The 16,486-nt window shown below is 37.6% G+C and overlaps 1 pseudogene; it reads right to left on the reverse strand.

The window, feature by feature from the left end:
* Positions 1-6,180: 6,180 nt before the first annotated feature.
* LOC145139581 (uncharacterized) lies at positions 6,181-15,290 on the reverse strand (annotated as a pseudogene).
* Positions 15,291-16,486: the final 1,196 nt, after the last annotated feature.

The following is a 16,486-nucleotide window of genomic DNA, read 5'->3' on the forward strand; positions in this document are numbered from 1 at the left end:
TTTGGTTCAAGGTTGGTAGGTTTTAGATTTGTCGTCCACCTCGACCACTCCTAAACACATGTTGGTCATATCGCGAATAAATATAGTTGATCAGGCTATATTTACCCTAGATATGATTACATAACTGTCTAAGTTTAGTCGCGGTGTCCACCTCTTCTAAATACTTTTTATTAGTTTCTTTGTTTTGACACTATCCTTATTATGCACACATGTATGTATACTTTTTATAAAATACTTATATTTTTAAAGTATACTTTTAGTCAGAGTGTTCTTAGTCCCATTGTATTTATAGTTGTATATATTGTATGGTTAGATATACTAGTTCACTATAAACAATGCTCTGATACCAATCTGTCACACCCCCGAACCAGGACGACGGAAACGCCCGGGGGCAGATGACGTCATTGTATAGTATGATAACAATTGAATATGAATGAAACATAGCAACCAAACGACATACATTGAGATAACAGAATTACATTGTTTACATATTGTATTCGTTCACAAATTACACAAAAGTGACAGAAATGTAAATCACATAATGCATCAAAAATATCCAATTCCCATGGTTTGCTTACTGGTTTCCTGAGAATACAAGTCATTTTGAAAAGCGTCAACATAGAATGTTGGTGAGTTCATAAGCATTTTGTATGAAAACGGTTTGTAACATCTTTGTTTGAAATGATTTGTATGATTCTAGAAAATCCGATATTTTCTAAGAAAATGGTTTGTAAGTCTCGTTCCAAAACTGTGGATATATGCATGCATGTCCTTTGTTTTCTTTTGTTGTTAGTTGTAAGTTCTTAGAAAATCCTATATTTTCTGTTGTATGAAAAATTGTGGTCTTAAACCCTAGACCAGTAGTGAAAACTAATAGTGTACCAGGAGGAAAAATACAGTTTATTATTTTATAAAACCGGTGAAGTGTAAGCTTCCCGTAAATCAAGATAGTATTGTTAATCCCTAAATGAGTTATTATAACCATGCTTGATGTGACTGTTATGCCTGTTACGACGTTCTTTAGGCGTCGGAATCGGTAACATATTTGTCACCCTAGACTGGCGCCATCTAGCTGTAGCGAACAACTCTCTAGCTGTAGCGAACAACTCAGGTGTGGGGGTGTCAATCCCCGTATAGATCTATACACAACTATCTCGTTCTCCCTCCAGGAGACTGGTTATAATGCAGGACTTAGAATGTACACTAGGTAGGTACGGTGAAGATAGTGTCTCACTAGAGCCTTAACGGATTTACGCGAACTTGGACTCCCTTTATTGGATAATGAAAGTGTCATTACTAGTGTAAATTTATGACAGGAGGTTTATGACACTCGGTTCACAGATTTCATGACATGCAGATTGTTATCCATGTTGCATGAGTTTTTACGACGTATAGTTTATGACACGCGAACTTTTCTGTCATAAATCTGTTTTGTATACCTTTTTGGTTGAACTTTTTATAACACTTTATAAAAATAGCCAATAGTGTTTGTGTCTAGTTGTAACATATATTGTGAAAATAGCATAGTATCTTGGGTTTTTAACCCATCAAAATCGTGCCAACATAATTACGACTATTTTACAAAAAGTTGCTTGTAAAATAAAATATCGACTTTTGTAGTTTGTTCAACAATCTATCACCGCCTTGAAAGTTTTGTAACACAAACTATTTTATTTTTATTTGACTCTAGCAAGTCACGATTTTTACAAAACACATGATAAGAATCTTTTTATTCAAAATTTTATTCCATTTTCAACACATAACTATGATGCATGCAATTATCCAAAGGATAGACTTATTCTAGCATACATGAAGCTTGTAAATCACGAATTTAAGGTGTGTTAGTATGATATATTCAACATCATAAGAAAAAATTGTTACATAAACATGTAGGTGCATGCAAATATCTAATGGTTAAACGAAACTTGACTTGTATTCCTCCACCCCCCCCCCCCCCCCGAAAAATATGAGAAACACGAAAATATGGGGGTATGAAGCTCACCTTTGTTGTTTTTGTGGAAGATTTAAAGTGTTGTGAAGAGTTTGTGAGCCTAAACACTAAGATGCTCTTAATAAACTTCTTGAAGCTTCTAATACCCTAAGAAAGTTAACACACGAATCTTGTGTGTAAAGAGGATGAAATTTACATAATAAGGTGTAAAAACACTTGGAGTTGTTGAAACTACTTACCAAAAATCTAAGGACCACTTAGATGTTGAAGCACCTAACTTATTCTTGGGGAAAGGTTGATACTTGAAGCTGGAAGTGTAAAAGGAATTTAGAAGAAGGAAAGAGTGAAGTTTGCTGGTGAACAAAATGGTAGTTTGCTGGGTATATTGGTGTAAAGTTGAATCCTTTTCCCCAAGCAAATCCTTATCGTACTAAAACCTAATAGAAAACTCCCTTAGAACTACTTTTCATGAATTACTTTATGAGTTTGCTACCATAGGAAGGGGTTTGCGGTCCAGGCATGGTCGTGAACCCTTAGTACACCTCACACAATGAGGATTTCGGTCATATAGGGTCTAAAATGGAGTTTGCAGCCAAGTGTGGCCCATTAAGGGTGTTTACGGCCAAAGGTAGCCCAAATGAGAGTATTTTTGGCCAAGGGTGGCCCAAATGAGAGTGTTTTCGGTCTTGGATGGTTCTTATGGATATGTTTACGTTTCTAGTTAATTGGAAACTCAAAAATGATGGCCTTATAATCCGAGTAATCAAGATTATGGCATAAGTACAAGTTGTTGTGATAAAATCATTTGAGTTTTGTTTGATTTGCATTGATCATTTGAGGCTTATTACAACATCAGTTTCAAGTGTATTTTATAAAACATCATTGTACCAAAGTTTAACATTGCATACACACTTATATACAAGACCCCTTAGACTTGGTTTGACCCGAAATTTTCTAGTTGTGACACACAATTTTTAAAATGCACGAATTTTTCGAACACATCAGATTTGGCACGAATAAGGTAAACCCAAACATAATTAGAAAAATCATCCAAGAATATGACATAATATTTAATACCACTCAAACTTTCAATAGGGGATGTCCATACATCATAATGTATTAATTCAAAGGAAACTAAGAAACATAAGTATAAGTACTAAATGGAAATTTAACATGTTTGCCCAATTGACATGCATGACACAAAGTTGAATCTTTAGTAGAAGAATATGAAATAAAATGATTCTGGACAAGTTGTTTGAGGATGTGTTGACTAGGATGACCAAGTCATTGATGCCAAACAGACGGAGCAATGGAAACGAAAGCTTGAGTTTTTAGAGAAGTGACAGGATAAAGATCACCGGTGTTGTCACATCGGATGAGAGTTTGTTTGGTGTGATAGTCCTTCACATAAAAACCAAAAGTGTCAAATTCAATCAAGCAATCATTTTCACGAACAAAACGTCGAACAAAAATCAAATTTTTAATAATAGAAGGAGTAATTAAAACGTTTTGAAGGGTTAAGGTACGATAAGGATTGGGAAGCGGAAGAGTAGTGTGTCCCATTTTTGTTACAGGTATTAAGGATCCATCACCAGCTAAGACAGATGAATAATTACTGGTTTATCTGAAAGAGACTTAAGTATACTTGCATTTGAATGAAGATGCGATGTGGCGCCAGTGTCCATGTACCAATCGGCTTGCCCTGGGTCAATTAATGTCATGGTATTAAACAGTTGTGGAAGTGTAGTGGACTCTGTGTTTTGGGTGTGGGTCGGATAGGCCTGCTGATGAGAAAATTGTTGTTGGGCTGGTGTAAAAATTGGTGTTGTTGTTGGTTAATATGATCTTGGGGCTGCTGCATTCTAGGTCCACTTCCATGCATCTGAATTGGGATTGGGCTTGGTAAAAGTCCTTGTTGATTTGATGCGGTTGGAAATTGAGGAGAATAAGTCCAAACCCAAGCACCTTTCCCTTGACTCTGATTATGTTGATTATCGCCTCCCGATGTCGAACATGGACCATCGCCATTATACCCACCGCCGTTGAATCTTTAGCTGAAACGTCCTCCTCCCCGGCCACTGCGGTGACCATGGCGACCCCCACGGTAGCCTCTTCTACCACCAATGTTATTGTGCTGCCAGGAAGGTGAAGTGTTTGTGGGATTTTGAACCGTAAGAGCATGGGGGAAGAAGAACTGTTGCCATGAGTAATGATAGAGTCACGTTTATCATCTTGTATCATCTGTTATTCTTCACATATGAGTATGGATCTAGCATCCCAGAAAGATGGAGGTGGGTCTCAATGCCTGATATTACTACTAGAAAAACAACCTTTTACGACGTGCAATGTGTGTCGTAAAACGCTCAGACGACGCGCAAATGTGTGTCAAGGAAGGCCCTGTCATAACGAGAGACGACACGCTTTTGCGCGTCGTCTATTTACGACGCGCATTTACGACATGCGTTTACGACGCTCATTTACGACACGCAATGTGTATCAAGGAAGGCCCTGTCATAAAGGAAGATGACACGCATTTGTGTGTCGTAACCTTACGACGCGCGTTTAGGACACGCATTGCGTATCATTAAAGCCCCTGTCATAAATGAAGATGACACGTATTTGTGTGTCATAATTTTAAATGTTTTAAAAATATATATATTTTTGATAGAATTACTAATTTTCAAATTAAACAACAGATTGAAATTATCATAATACAAAATAAAATACCATACATAAGAACGATAATTCATTTCAAAAAAATATCACATGTCAAACAAGTTACCTAATATTACATGTCAAACAACACTACATGTCAACACTAATAACACTTAAAAACATGGTTTTTCCTGCATTTGGAGCACCCACTATTCCTATATCAGCAACCAACTTTAGGTCCAGTTCCCACCACCTGTAAAAGAACAACATTAGAAGATCAACATTTGCTTGATTTGATGATTCAACATTAGTTGCCCTTGGACCTATTCCTGTTAAAAAGATACATATGAGAATATATATACTGTTGAATCTCAAATGTGATTTATTGGATGTTTGTTGATAACTTTGTCAATGCTTTAGAGTCTTCATCCTACATGGCATTACATGAGTTGTATGTTAAGAGTATTATTGTATGTTGTTAGTATTCAAAATTTCTCCACTATTACCATTGAAGAGGTAAGTTGTTGATGAGCCAAATAGGCTTCCTCCTGTGCAACCAAAAGCTCTTTGTATAACTGCTACAAGATACCAAATGAATTGATTAAAAAAAGAATAGCAACATATATATATATATATATATATATATATATATATATATATATATATATATATATATATATATATATATATATAACAAAAAAAGAAACCATCATAAAGTCATGAAGTCAAACCTTTTCATACTTATTAATGGCATCCTTATCTTTTTCTGTTTCGAAATCTACAACAGAATCCAAATTCTGAAAACTTGAAGCCTTATCTTTCTCCATCTCCAACACTGAGATCTGCATTGCAAAATGAACAAGTGGTTCACAAGACATTGAGATCAAAACTCATATTAAGAGTAAAACACAAACCTTTTCCTCAAGTTGTTTGAACTTTTATCATTATCTAAAGAATCGGCAAGTCTTCTTGTTAATTAGTCTATTTGTATTTCATTCGTTGTTCTCTTCACATAAAAAATAGCAACAATATGAGAACAAAACATACTAAGATTATACATAAAAAGAGAAGCAAAAAGGATAACAACCTCAGCTTCAAATTTCATTAACAACTTTTCATATTCTGATTTCACTTCTATTAATTCCACACTTTCCTGAAAGCAAATCAAAGCACACGTATTTTGTAATACTTAAGCCTTAAGTTGTGGGATACCAATAATTTCCACCATAAAAACTAACCATAGGTAAGCTTTTTTTCCTGTTAGATGCTTTTTTTTTGCTTGTAACATGCATCAATGATCTTTAATCTGGAAGCCCAAAGTCAGAAAACGACACAGTTTTATGATCTTCTTTGCTTGCATTTGCAGCATCTTATCTCTTTCAGATTGAGCTTTCTTTTCCTCTTCTAACTCCAGAGTTATTCGCTCCCTCTCCAATTCACTCTACATTACAGTATTATTAATTTACTATTTATGTATGTGTATGTGTATGAATTCAATCAATTCATATATCTATATATGTATAGGTAAAGCTCTATCTACATTACAGTATTATTAATTTACTATTTTCAGTACTTTAAAGTAAAAGTTTTTCATGAGCTGATACTGGTGGGTAGTACATAGGACCTGCCATCAATGCTGTTGTTTCATCAACCCTGTAAACACAACACAAAATCACTTGTCATTTTCATTCTACTTTTAAAATTAATTCTTATTAGGACATTCTACTTTTAAACCTACCAATCTAGCAAATTTTTCAAAGAATATAATTTATAATTTTTTTTATGTAAAGTACATTGCTATTTCTTGAATACAAGATGTTACAAATCAAGAAACTTACATGGACTGCTGACCACCAGTTTCCTGCATCATCTGAGTATATATGTACTCATCAACTCTCTGCTTTGCCAAAGCAACCTATTTCACATCAAATTAAAACTCATTTTAAGCAAATTTGTATTATAAAAATATTAATCTTATTTTGATAACTAAAATTTGCAATTTTTTTAAAGGAATCACCAACCTGCTGAGCACTACCACCCAAGTGAATTTGTCTATGTTTGTTTTCCCCTTTTCCCACCATGAACCTGCCAGACACGAGACATCAAATAAATCAAAATTAAAACAAATTTTGATTTTTTTTCCTTTCGGTAATGATTAACATTTAACAAAAAAAACAAAAGGGTTGTTTTTTTTCTAAAATATCTAGTCATTTTGCTAAATAACTTGCACAAAAAATATCTAAAAAAAACCTTGATAGTTGCTCCTGACTCTGTTCTGATCCGAGATATGTTTGAGCCACATCTCCCAATTAATCCACCAATAAATGTCTCAGAAATCATCATCTCTAGAGTTACATTCCATGTCCATCATCATGTTTTGTTAGCCAGTAGAAATGTAATGGATGCAATATATAACCTGAAGACGGGTCCACATATTGTTGAGTTGGCCGATGAGTGAAGCCAAGATTATAAGTTGGACTGATGGAGATTATTTGCTTAGGTGGATTAACCCTGTATAAAAATAAACACAAATTAATTAATTATAACTAAATCTAAATCCACTCGATAAAAAAGAATTCCTCAAAAACCTAAACCTCAACTGGCATCCAATCTCCACTAAAACCCTCAACACTGCAGGAACATCTCCAGATATCTACATTTTCCATAATAAAAGAACAAAAAAAATTAACGATTTTAATAAAATTGCCTTAAAATATATTATAAAAATGTGTCTTGTAGTGACTACCTGAACTACTCGATCAGATTCATGAGTAGATGCATATAATGGCAACTGATTTTGAGCAAGTATAGTAACTGTTGCACCAGAGGAGTTTCTTAGTTGACCAATGTTTTGACCAGATACCCCAATCAACCCGCCAGCTTGGCACCCAGAAATTAACAGTCTTATAGTATTTGTTACCACATGTCCTGTTGCAATTTTTAATCCTTCAACATTTTGATCATCTGGCAATGAATAGTTGCAGGAAGTCATTATATCAGTAGAAAACAGATATGAAAAGGTAAAACATGAACTAAAAGGACTGAAAAAAGAAAAAGTTGAAACACCCTCATGCAAAACTATAAGTCGAATTTGGAAGCTAAAGAAAGTGACATCACATGAGACAAAATTCAAAGTTATCAACACATAAACATTCTTGCATAAATAAAGAAACACACTCTCCTATATTTTAACATTTCCACCATGATTCAAACAAGATCAAATGGTCAAGTACTATATGAAAGATGGCTAATCTACAAAAATGTCATTTTTCAATTCAATACTTCAAAAGAATATAGAATGGATCAAGACACAAGTAAACCAACATTCACCAAGTGTTTAACTAGAAACAGGAACTTGCAACAATGTTTCTATTTTCTATACAAGACTTCATAAATAAATTGATATCCGCATCAATTCCCCTGAACTTGATGGCAGCTTGATCATAGGCTCTAAGTTATAATATCATTGATTCATTTAAGTTAAAATCACATTCAATTAAATTAAACTATAATAATGTTTGTAAAAAGGAACTCTGTCTCTAACCTAGCTGCAGCCAGGGCAGTGTCAAATCCGCCTAAATAAACTTGTTTCCCACAATCCCTAGCCATTAACTGGTTAAAGTTCTAAAAGCTGAAAGAAAAAAACCATTTGACTCTTTTGCACTACCAGGCTCTAATTCCAAGATTTTAACAAACTAATTCTCCTTAGATTTGACCGTCATGAAATCATTTGAAACTTAATGATGATCTCTTACCTGTTGTAGCTAAGGAGATGCAGGTAGGGTCTCGTTGACTGGCGGCGCGTAGGTCGGCGACGGTGGCGGAGAGGAGAGATGGGTCGGAGGAGAAGGTGTTGAGGAAAAGATCGTAGAGGAGGGTGGATGTAACGCCCGTAGATCCGGGCTAGTCAATTTCGAGATAATAGGGGTCGAAAACGACTTTTCGACAAAAGATTATTTAGAATAAATAATCTTACCCAAGTTGTTGAATATGTCTCAAGAGTTCCGTACATATAAAGAACGCCGAAATTCGAGTTATAACGAAGAAGTTATGACCCGTTGAAGTTTTACGGCAAAACCTACACGGCACCGGGAAGCGTAAATAGTGAATTTACGATAGAGCGACTTTTAGCCTTAGCGATCTAAAAGAAAATCGTAGAATACTTTAAACCGAGAGCGTACATCAAAATAACACCCAAATCTGACTTCGTATGGGGAAGTTATGATTTTTCGAAGTTTCGGCTTACCAGTGTACAGCCCGAAGTTCAAATATTAGATCGAGCAGTTTTTAGCCGACACAACCAAAACAAGAATCGAAGATCTCATTATTAGTAGCATAACATAAAAATACAGACGAAAACGGACGTCGGATGAAGAAGTTATGAATTTTTAACGGACCAATCCTATCCCGGCCTGTTAAAAATATAAATTTAAAATAAATCAAAATTAGCCGACGGGGTCTAAACGGAAGTTGTAGAGTACGTTCCCACCTACGCGTGGATATAAAGAACGTTGAAAATGAAGCTAGTATGTGAAAGTTACGAATTTTTAAAGTCGAGTGTGCAATTTGCGAAATCTGATGCAAGACACGATGATGTGGCACGATCCCAGCCTTCCCTTGCTCCCCATGGTCTCGCATCCGATAAACGCCACGTAGCCTCGCAATTACGCCCCGCGTCCGAGGCTGGGTACGCCCAGCGTACCTCGGTTCTTATCCATCCGAGTCCGAAGTGCGAGACAGCTGGATCCACCTGGCACCCTCATCCGAACTACGCCCAGCGTAGTGCTGCTGAACGCGCAGCGTAGTCCGAAGCCAGCAGCCTATAAATAGCTGCGAGATTTCTCGGATTTTTCACACCATTCTCCTTCTCTCTCTAAACTACTTTCTCTCTCTACGGGTTTTAACCCCCCCCCCCCCCCTAAACCCTAGGTAAAACCCCTAGCACCCGAAGGAAGCCCCAAGGCTCCCGGAGTCCCGAGAAAAAGGGTCTTTCGGTTCGGAAACGCTGCTCCAAGCGAAGCCCGGTTTTCTTTGAAATCCGCTGTAAGTGAGCTACGCCTATGAAATTTTTAATATAGCTTTTAAATAATTATAGTAATGTTATTAGATCCTTAAAATAATTATTTGGGCTATTATTATGAGTTATATAGAGTGTTGTTTAACGCTTATATAATAATAATAATAATAGCTAGACTATTAATTAGTCGCGGTTAACATTAGACTAAACCCTAGTGGTAATGATACTAGGTTTTGTCGAGGGAAAATTATTTTGGGATAACGAAGCATTGTTCGAGTGCAGAGTCACCACCTTTCAGGTGAGTGCATAGTTACTTTCATCTTACACATAGAAATGAAGTATTTTAATATAAATTATGTGATATGTGTGCATATTGTCTGAATACTTGTTGTCTATGCTGAATGAAAGATTTTATAGATGTTTTAAATGATTTAAACTGTATATTTATTTTATATCTACAAAATATGTTGGGTAAAACATGGGTAGATAAAATATGAATTGAATGTTGAGATAAGAGGTGATATAGACCATGAGATAAGGGTGAGAGGTGAACAATGAGAGAAGCCTTTTACCCAAGCGTGGCCCTGTCATCTAGCAGAGTATGGATGACAACCACGGACTATTCTAGACAGTCCAGTGGTACACTAGCAGGCTCGCAACATGTAGGTGTTGTGAACGATGTGTTCACCCGGTGTACTCTAAACCCTGGCGATCATGCAGACTTGGTGCCTAAACCTTTGCGATCATGCAGACTTGGTGCCAAAACCCTGGCGACTATGCGGACTTAGTTCATGTTGTATAAATCCTGGCGACTATGCAGACTTAGTGCCTAAACCCTCGCGACTATGCGGACTTAGTGCCTGTTGTATAAATTCTGGCGACTATGCAGACTTAGTGCCTAAACCCCGGTGACGATGGACTTCGTGCCGATTCCTTAGGATGATCCTTAGGAATGAATGAACGAGGAATAGTTGATTCTTAGGGTAGATCCTTAAGAGTAAAGAAGATAATGGGGATGGGTAATTGGGTTGATTGTTTGATGTTTAAACATAATAATTATATTATTGTGGGTTGAAAACCCTATGTACTCACCAGGTTTCCCAACCTGACCCACTCAAGCTTATTTGTATCACAGGTGTCAATATGAAGCTACTTTACACTGAGAGATTTAAAAGAGATGTAGATCACTAGTGTAAATGAATGTAAGTTCTGTTTATGCTTATGTTTCTATATTGACGATGACATCCCAAATGTTTTAAAATGAATAAAAATACATTTCTTCGGAAATGCTTTGATAACGTATTTATCATGTTTTACTGGGAACTAATTCCGCAACATTTTTATTAAAAGAAGTACTCTGATTTTTATAAAGCATAAACAAAATCGGTCTTTTATGGCCGTGAAAATGGGGATGTCACAGTTGGAATCAGAGCATTAGTTTAAGCGAACTAGGAATATGGATTTATTTCTAGACTTAAACTTAGAATGCTAAGCGATGATTGTGAGGAGTGTGTCTAATAAAATTTAGGTAATACACCTGAATAGACACAAGCACTATCTAATTTAGGGAAAATGCCTAACATGCTTTTATGTGCTAAATGATTTATGATGCTTTATGATACTAAATTTCTGATCGGATCTATGGTCTGTCGCCGACCGGATCTGGAAATTTTATGTGCTCAGATTTCTAAACGTTTAATTACGATATTAGAACTGGCATGTAACTTTTCGGAGTAATAGGGAGATTTACACGTCGATCGTGAATAAAATATTTCCTATCTAAATTCTCGTCACTACACACCAAACGTTTAAATTGGTGTATAGATCGAAATGGCAAGAACCCGAAGTGGAGTCGGGAACGCGAATGGAAACAGGAATCAACCTCCAGTGGTTGAGCAAATACCTGTTGTGATAGAAGCTGCATCTGAACCAATCACCATGGCTGGAGTACAAGCCATGATTCGGGCTATGTTAGCTTAACAAAGGGAAGAAATGAGGCAGATGTTGCATGAAAATAGGGACGAACCTACCATGCCCATTGAGCAACCTGAGCTGATTCCTGAGAAATCTGAGGAAGGGAACTACAGCAGGACCGTTGGTCAAGCTAATCTGCCGGTGATTAGGACAAACAACCAATATGGAGCAAATGACAGACGTGGATGCAAGTACAAGGATTTCATGGCATCCAAACCCCCGAGTCTTTCTGGAAGCCCAACACCGGTGGAAGTTATGGACTGGATCTCCGAGATGGAGACAATGTTTGAGAGTTGCGAGTGTAACAACAGACAGAAGACCGCTCTCGCGGTTCCTCTGTTCAAGTCTGGAGTACTGAGTTGGTGGAAGCTACTAGCTAATACGATGCCTAAAGGAGAAGCAAGCAAGATGTCTTGGGAAGATTTCGTGGTGCAACTGAAAATGCAGTACTGCTCTGAGCAGGATCTTCTGGAGATCAACAATGAGTTCCAAAATCTGAAGAAAGGAAGGATGAGTGTCACTGAGTATGCTGCAAGTTTTACGGAGAAGATGAAGCTTGTTCCTTACCTAGTTCCAACTGAGCTCTCCAAGGTCAACAAGTTTGCCCATGGATTACCAGCGGACTTTGGTCCAATGGTCAAGCAAGCAACCACCTTGAAAGCCGCCATCTGGGCAGCCAGGAATGTGGAGACCCAGATTAAGGAAAAGAGTCTGGAGAGAGCTGAAGTTGGCGAGAAGAGGAAGTATGAAGGATATTCAAAATCTAACAAAGAAAGAAAATTCTCAAAGTCTGAAGGAGGAGGAGGAGGTGAAGCTAAGTGGTGCGAGAAGTGTAAAAAGAAACACTTCGGGAAATGTAGCGAGGAGGTGACTTGCTACAAATGTGGAAAAACAGGGCATTACGCCAGCAAGTGTACATCCAACAAGAGGGTGTACTACAGATGTAACAAAGAAGGGCATGTTTCTAAAGACTGCCCGAAGAAAAACGAGGCAGCAAGGCCAGAAACGCCACCAAGGCCAAGGGCATTCCACATGATCCTCGATGAAGTAGACAACAACACGAGGAATCAAGGATAAGGATTTCTCATCCAAAGATCGGATTATGCAGTAGCCGTAGTTTCATATGATGTAGCCTACTAGAGGCATAGTTTAGGGTGAACTTGAACGCCTATGTAATCATTTCAAGAAATAATATAAAACCTTCATTTTGCTATCTGATGTGTTAAGCTCTTCAGTGATTTTCTTGTATGGTGACTTGGAAAACTACGAGACAATACTTGGGATGAGTATGAGTAGGTGTGAATGGTAGTAGAGGCCTATACTACCGGAAGCACAGGACTCATACTTGGATCAGGGAAAGTCACACAAGGTTACCAAGAAGATAGTAATTGATTTCATTTTATTCAAGTATGTCGTTACCATTGTTTCGGTAATGATTGAGAAGATGATTATTATTCCGACCCAAGAGGTCATATCATATCGAGTCTGACTAAGATTAGTATGTTACGTGGTTCAGAGAACCAAGTTTGATGTAGCATTCGACTTAAGCCAGAAGATTGAAGTAAAAGATAGTCAAAGCAATTGTGATCGTTGTTAAAGTAAGAAACTTGTAGTTAGAAGTGCTATGTGCCAGGATGTGATTAAATCACATTAGATCATGAAGGAAGGTATAGTCTGTTCTGGATTTTGACTCAAAGAGACCTGCGTCTAAGCATTGCAACATACGACGAGAGGTCGTTAGGACGAGGCACGTCAATCTATTATAAAAAATCAAAGAATTTATTCTTAAGTTTGTCAAGAAGAAGGAGTCTCCAGTAAGGATCGAGATTGTGACTTGAAGGTCATAATTTGGAGACTAATGCGAGATAGGGAACAGGTGCAAGATCGAGCACCGCCTGTAGTCCAGGAGTCTAAGAGTTAGATACTCGTTCGAAGAAACATCAAAGTTACGGTTACGGTTATCACTTAGGATGAAGAGATAACGGATGGAGTCATCATGTGAGCCCTGTTTCGTTGATGATTCCGGGACGTAATCATCCTAAGGGGGAGATAATTGTAACGCCCGTAGATTCGGGCTAGTCAATTTAGAGATAATAGGGGTCGAAACGACTTTTCGACAAAAGATTATTTAGAATAAATAATCTTACCCAAGTTGTAGAATATGTCTCAATGGTTCCGTAAATATATAAGGAACGCCGAAATCCGAGTTATAACGAAGAAGTTATGACCCGTCGAAGTTTTACGGCAAAACCGGCACGGCACCAGGAAGCGTAAATAGTGAATTTACGATAGAGCGACTTTTAGCCTTAGCGATCTAAATGAAGTATTTTAATATAAATTACGTGATATGTGTGCATATTGTCTGAATACTTGTTGTCTATGCTGAATGAAAGATTTTATACATGTTTTAAATGATTTAAACTGTATATTTATTTTATATCTACAAAATATGTTGGGTAAAGCATGGGTAGATAAAATATGAATTGAATGTTGAGATAAGAGGTGATATAGACCATGAGATAAGGGTGAGAGGTGAACAGTGAGAGAAGCCTTTTACCCAAGCGTGGCCCCATCATCTAGCAGAGTACGGATAACAACCACAGACTATTCTAGCAGTCCAGTGGTACACTAGCAGGCTCGCAACCTGTAGGTGTTGTGAACGATGTGTTCACCCGGTGTACTCTAAACCCTGGCGATCATGCAGACTTGGTGCCTAAACCTTGGCGATCATGCAGACTTGGTGCCAAAACCCTGGCGACTATGCGGACTTAGTGCCTGTTGTATAAACCTTGGTGACTATGTAGACTTAGTGCCTAAACCCTCGCGACTATGCGGACTTAGTGCCTGTTATATATATCCTGGCGACTATGCAGACTTAGTGCCTAAACTCCGGTGACGATGGACTTCGTGCCGATTCCTTAGGATGATCCTTAGGAATGAATGAACAAGGAATAGTTGATACTTAGGGTAGATCCTTAAGAGTAAAGAAGATAATGGGGATGGGTAATTGGGTTGATTGTTTGATGTTTAAACATAATAATTATATTATTGTGGGTTGAAAACCCTATGTACTCACCAGGTTTCCCAACCTGACCCACTCAAGCTTATTTGTATCACAGGTGTCAATATGAAGCTACTTTACACTGAGAGATTTAAAAGAGATGTAGATGACTAGTGTAAATGAATGTAAGTTCTGTTTATTCTTATGTTTTTGTATTGACGATGACATCCCAAATGTTTTAAAATGAATAAAAATACATTTCTTCGGAAATGCTTTGATAACGTATTTATCATGTTTTACTGGGAACTAATTCCGCAACATTTTTATTAAAAGAAGTACTCTGATTTTTATAAAGCATAAACAAAATCGGTCTTTTCTGGCCGTGAAAATGGGGATGTCACAGTGGAGAGGAGAGTGGAGGAGCAGAGTTTGTTTCCTAAATGGAAAGAGAGAGAGAGAGAGAGAGAGAGAGAGAGAGAGAGAGAGAGAGAGCGTGTGAGAGATGAGTGGGAGATGATGGTGGAGTAGAGGTAATTGGCGAGGGCTGGTTCAGATTCGGCGTCGCGGCAAGCTTCGGCATTGATTTCGTTCCAGACCCAGTCGCATTCGTTTTCTCCGCCGTTGACGGCGGTTTGTGGAGACGATGATGACATCATGTACTGCGATGTGGCGTTCTGATCTTGAACCGACATCTTGAGATGGCGGAAGTGTTTGCTTAGGCACTTCGAACTCTTAAATCTTATGAGGTTCGATGTTGGTGGTGGCGGCTTATGGATTGCAAAGAGAAGGGAGAGAGAGAGAAAGAGAGAGAGAGAGAGAGAGAGAGAGAGAGAGATTGAGTGCAGAGGTAGAGGAAGACGAACTGCTTAAAGGATTATTAGGATTTTTTGGTAGAGGATTTTAGAAGGGGAAGAAGGAGATGCATCAGGCGGGGTGTTTAATTTTTTGGGATTTCATTTCCTCCCATGGGCTATTAATTAAAAAGCAGAGAACGCGCCTTCCTAAAAAAATATAAAACGACACATTTACACGACATGCTTTTTATGATTGGTGCCCTCCGTGTTATTAATTTTTTTTTGTTGGACACTAATTTTAAGGCACGCAAAAATGTGTGTCCTCTATCCTTCAAATTTTTGACAACTGACATTATTTTTTAGGACATGCACAAATGTGTGTCCTCTATCAGCGCGTGTCATTGTTTGCGCGTCATTAAAGGGCTGTTTTCTAGTAAATTGATTGCGATGTAGCGAAACTTTGAAGACAGACCATTAATCATGTATGCAACAAGATTGGTTTCAGGGACTTAGCATCCATGTGCTCCAATCGATCAACAATAGATTTGATTTTATTACAATACTCTATGATGAAAGAATTACCAAGCGTGATGTTTCTGAGTTCACGATCCAACTGAATAACTTTGGATGCTTTGTTATCACGAAAAACTTTTTCAATATTTTCCCAAACTTCATAAGTTGTTGCCTGCTTCTTAAAAATCATGTTAAGAAGAGATATGGAGAGAGTGCCATATAACCATGATTTCACGATGGAATCAACACGAAGCCGATTGTCCTTTGCAGCAACAGATTATGTAGTAGTTTTTTCTTTGTCTTTGTCGCTTGTTGCAGTAACAGGAGGCTTGAGATGATCTTCTACTCCATACCCAATACAGTGTATTTCAAATAACTCCCTCCAAATATCATAATTCATCTAATCCAAGTCTAGTACAAAAGGAACTGCATGCTTGATATTGATTGTGGATGATGGCTTGTCATACATGGGGAGAGACATGCTGAGAAGCAGAGAAGAAAAAAGGAAGGAGAAGCAGAGAAGGTAGGAAACAGAAGAATGAGAGAAAGATCGAATAGATTGCAAACAGCTGATATCAACT

This window comes from Lactuca virosa, chromosome 9, assembly GCF_052849685.1.
Source record: "Lactuca virosa cultivar CGN04683 chromosome 9, Lactuca_virosa_CGN04683_v6, whole genome shotgun sequence".
Classification (NCBI taxonomy): domain Eukaryota; kingdom Viridiplantae; phylum Streptophyta; class Magnoliopsida; order Asterales; family Asteraceae; genus Lactuca; species Lactuca virosa.